Here is a 5448-nt window from a genome sequence, read left to right on the forward strand (position 1 = left end):
CGCTGTTCTAGATTAATGTAACAACTAGAGCTTATTGGTCGTTACGTTAATCATGAACTGTAAATATGTAGAAAGATAGCGACTTCTCAATTTGGAAAATTTTCCGAGAGACAGAATCGATGACCGTAGGTGTACAATATGATAAAAATATCAATAAAAACAGCAATTAAAGTAATATATAAATATTGAACCAAAAACTTTGTGAAAAATATTTGTAAATCAATCAGAAACACAATCTATAATTGTTGTCTCTATCGCTATCACTATTCCTCCGCATTGTGCAAGAATCTTAAGATATCATACATTCAGCCGAGCTTGAGAAACTGGCCAAAGGTAGATCTATCGATGAGACAGAAGAAGCGCAGCCGGCTTTTGTTCTGTTTTGGGACGCGGAGCTGTCAAGCAATATTTGAATAATTCCTCTATCAATTAATTATATATAGTCATTTAATTAAAGTCAGTGATCTTTTTTATAAAAGAGAGTGTCTAATTATTTCGTACTGTGTGTTCGTTCTTCTCTTCGCGAGTGTTTTGTGTGCTTGTCTCGTCGAGCACAACATTTTGGGAGCTCATCCGACCGTTCTCGGACCGTTTTCAAGGATATAAAAACGAGCCATGGCAGAATCAAGAAAACAAATTGCACGCGATTGGTGAAGTGCCAGAGCTCTCGCTTGGAGACAGAAGCTGTCTTTCGTTCAACTTTAGAGATACTGAGGAAGATGCGTGAGGAGCGATCCATTTGTCTACAACGTCGGGAGGAGTTAGCGACGTTATTTCGTCAACGCGATAGGGAGCTACAACGTCTTTGGAAGACACAGCTAAGTTCTTTCAAAAACGTTTATTTACGTGCGAGAGGTTTTGCTTAAAATGTTAGAGACGCGTTGTGTCCGCGTTGCTTGCGCGCGAAGAGTTTTCCGTTGGATGGTTGAGCCCATACAGCACAGAAAATTCCAGCAACATTGCAGCAACGTTGCAATGTTGCAGATTGTAATGCAATATTACGGAGACATTGCAGAAACATAAATTAACAATATGCCTGCAACATCGCATGGCATATGCCAGTAATATTCTGGAAACATTGCAATATCATAATTTTTTAATAAAGTAGTGGCAATAAAGAGCCAAAGCAGAATATTCGCATATAATAATATATTAATTTAACTCATCCATAATTATTCATCCGCATTTAGCAAACTAAGGTCGGGCAACGTTACTAAATTTTCCGCTGAATCTCTACATTCCCTAAGAATACAACTGTCCATATATCGACTGTAAGTCGACTCATCCAAGTCAGGCTTTCAAAGTTAACTGCAAATCGACTTTGCATAGACGTCTGCAAACATCCTTCAAATGTTGACTTTAAGACGTCTAGAAAAAGGCATGCGTTCCAATGGTGCTATGTGCATCATAGTATTGTTAAGAAACATAAATATTTATATCAATAGATAAAATAGGTCCATATATGAAGAAACCTTGATCTACAGCCCAATAAACAAACAAAATTTTTTAATTGTTTTTTTAATAAAAATTTTTTTATATTTAATTTAATTATTGTATTACATTGATATATATTTTCTAATTGCATCTTATATAAACAAATAATAGAAAAGTTATTCCAGATGCTATTCTGCATTTGCAAAAAAACTATAATTTTATATTTGTTTATATAAATATTGTGCTTTAATTATACATATTTTATTTTTTTGGTAACGTATATTGACCTGATCTACCAGTTATATACACATGTCAGCATAAAGTGTTCACAGATCATCATGAGGAATCAGTTCGCAGCGATCACGGAGATCAAGCAACGTTCACCGGAGTCGCGACTTGGATGGGTGACCGCTTGGAAATTTCCGAAAAAATATTCCCGAGATTTTTTTTTGCAAAAAATGTTTTTAAAATGTTACATAAATATTGTTTTGTTTATTGGAATTATGTGATGTAATAATATTTATGTGAATATTTTGGAAAAATGGGATGTTTCAATGCAATATTTCAAAAAACGGACATTTTAATATTGCTGCAATTTTCCAGCAATGTTGCAGCAATGTTTCGCAATCAAAATGCAATATTACAATGTTTCAATGAAATCATTCTGCAATGTTCCTGCAATCTCTCTGTGCTGTATGGGAGGCGTGTTATATCCGCGTTGCTTGTACCCAAGGTGTTTTGCATTGGATGAACGGGGGAACGCGTTGCGTTCGCGTTGTTTTGGCACGTCTTTGATTGAGGAAGAAAATATTCTTGTCAAACGTATTTTACGGTTGTATCTACATCCATTGATTTTTATCGTTTTAATTGACGCGTGAAGTATCGTTTCCTCTTAAAATTTTTTTGAGTAAATAGAAGATGTGGGAGAGAGTTACGGTTTTAAGTTGGAGGGAGATGTTTTCTCGTTCCTTTTTCTTCCTGGAAGGCATTGGAATGGGAATGACACGGGCGACGCTCGGTAACCCGTGGCAGGAGCCCGGGGTAGAGCAGGAAGTCGTCGTACTTCCCTAGAAATCCTCGCCTTAAGGGATGAATTCTAAAGATTGTCCTTTTGTCAGAAACTGAGAGTAAACTTCGATTCTTTTTCTTCTGAATCACAGAGAACGGACAATAGCCCAGAGTAGAGCAGAAAGTTGTCAGATTTGAGTCTTTTGCAAAAAAATTTTATCTTAGAATTTTGTTTAACTCTTAAACACGTAAGTGGGTCTGAGAGACCCTATATAAAGTTTCGAACGCTTCCTGTGTGAAGACAGAATGAGATAGGAGGTTCGGACCAAGACGTAAGAAAAGTTTGAATTCTTCTCTTTCTCGGTTGATATGGTTAATCAACTTTTTTAGTCAACTAGAATTCAAACGGCACGGCAGTAAAGTTTTGCTAGAGTTAATGCGACCCATATAGTGTGTAAGTGAAACCTTTTTTGTGAGTATTTTATATAAAAAAACTGGACAAAATACGTTCAAACAGGTCGGTTCGCAAATGTTACTTGCATATACTCTGTCTAAAGTTGGAATACTAGAAAATACTGTAAAAAAGGGAGTTTTTCCGAAATATATCATGAAACACATCAATTTTCAATTTTAAATACGATTTAATCAAAAATATCTCATATTCGTCTTGTTACATGTACATTTTTTAATAGAAATGACAATAATATAATTTTTTTTTTGAAAGTACAAATCTTTAGCTTTAAAACGTCGTATAGTAAAGTCCTTAAAAGTTTTTTGTTGCAAAGATATAATTTTTTTTTTTCAAGTGCGTTTTTGATGCTCAAAAATACCTCATATTCTCCATCCTACATAATCACACTTTTTAAAAGAAATGACATTGCCAAATTTTATTTTGAAAATGTGACTCTTCAGCTTTAAAACGCTGTATTTAAAAGTCCTTAAAAGTTTTTTGTTGCGAAGATGATTTTTTGAAAAAAAGTGGATTTTTGACCAATTTCTCATTTTTGCTTAATGGTTTTTCCTTTATAACTTTACAATAAATAATTTTTTGGCAATGCCAATTGTGCAGTTACACTCTTGAGATTTTGAACTTTCATTAAAAAAAAAATTGTAGAAAAATATTGATTGTAATCAAAGTTATAGCCTCTCAAAGTTGAAAGAGTCTCCCTGACCCAAAAATGTGTTTCCGTATTTTACAGGATCGGTGTGTTTACGGCCCGAGCTATCCTATATGCTCGGATCAAAGCCTCCTGCCTACGGGACAACGTCATCGCTCCGGGGACCATGGCGTCGTGGAGAGAGAGAGCCCGTCGGCGGGCGATCGAGAAATGGCGAGACCACCTCGTCGAGAACCCGCCGACAGTGGGCAACCGAGTCCTGGAGGCCGTCCTCCCCCACCTGGAGGAGTGGGTAGACCGCCCTTGGGGCGGTCTTTCCTACAGACTGACACAGATGCTTACCGGACATGGATGTTTCTGGGAGTACCTGTGTCGAATCGGGAAGGAGCCGACAACGCAATGCCACCACTGCGAGGCGGAAGTGGACTCTGCGCAGCACGCACTGGAACATTGCCCAGCGTGGGATGAGCTGCGCAGAGTCCTAAAAAATGGAATTGGGGATGATTTCTCCCTGAGGGCCGTCGTTAGTAAAATCTCCTTAGAGAGAGGCTGTTGGAAGGCGGTCGTCTCCTTTTGCAAGCAAGTAATGCTGCAGAAGGAAGTGGCCAAAAATGTCCGAGAGAGATAGAGGAGAGGAAGACCAGGGGAAAGAGGCAGGCATCGCCGACACCGATCCCGCCCACCCAAAAATGGAGTTGCCGGGGATCCCCGCCCTCCACGGAACCATCCACCGGACGGCAAGGGTTCTCGGAGAAAACGAAGATTGGCCGGAACCGCGCCCCCTTCTCTCTCAACCGTTGAGAAGGAGGGAGACGGCAACAACGATGCCCCGCCCCCGTCAATAGACGACAGGGGGAAGACGAGTCCCCTGCTTCCCCCGTAGAGGGTCCTGCTTTCGGGACCCGAAACAAGGCAAGGCAGATATCAACAAGAAGTTTTTCCGGCATGGCTGAATTTCCTTAACACTGGGGGGAAGGGTCCTCAACTCACACTGAAGAGACGACCCTCCCAGCCTCACCAAAACGACGAGGGGGAAAGGTTTTTGTTCAATTTCGTTCTGAAAATTTTGATATCAAATATCAACCTTGTTCTGATCAGCCAGTCACTGAAAAAGTCGATGAAATTTTGCAACTGGTTGAGCAAGACTAGCATGCAAGCTGTCAGGACATAGCCAATGCACTGAGAATTAACCATGTGACAGTTTGGAATAATTTGAAAAAAGCTGGTTACGCAAAGAAACTCGATGTTTGGGTGCCACATGAATTAACGCAAAGAAATTTGATTGACCAAATTTTGATCAGCAAAACACTACTAAAACGCAACAAAATTGATCCATTTCTGAAGCAAATCATCACAGGCGATGAAAAATGAGTAAAATATAAGAATATTGTTCGTAAAAGATTATGGGGTAAGCGCGGCAAACCGATAACACAAACGACTTTAAAGCCTGATTTCATGACAAATAAGATGATGCTGCGTGTATGTTGGGATTGGAAGGGAGTCGTCTATTATGAGGTGTTACCACATAGCCTAACGATTAATTCAGAGCTTAACTGTACACAACTGGTTAAATTATAAGAAAAACAACCAGAATTGGTCAATAGAAAAGATGTTGTCTTCCATCATGACAACGTCAGACCACACACATCTTTGATGACGCGCCAAAAATTAAGGGAGCTTGGTTAGGAAGTTTTGATGCATCCACCCGGACCTTGCACCGTCTGACTACCATTTGTTTCAATTTTTGTAGAACTCTCTTAATGGAAAGACATTGGCCGACAAAAAAACTGCCAAAAATTACTTGAAAAAATTTTTCGCTGATAAACCACAAAAGTTCTACACGGATGGAATTATGAAATTACCCGAAAAATGGCAAAAGGTTATAGAT

Source organism: Solenopsis invicta, chromosome 2, assembly GCF_016802725.1.
Source record: "Solenopsis invicta isolate M01_SB chromosome 2, UNIL_Sinv_3.0, whole genome shotgun sequence".
Lineage (NCBI taxonomy): Eukaryota > Metazoa > Arthropoda > Insecta > Hymenoptera > Formicidae > Solenopsis > Solenopsis invicta.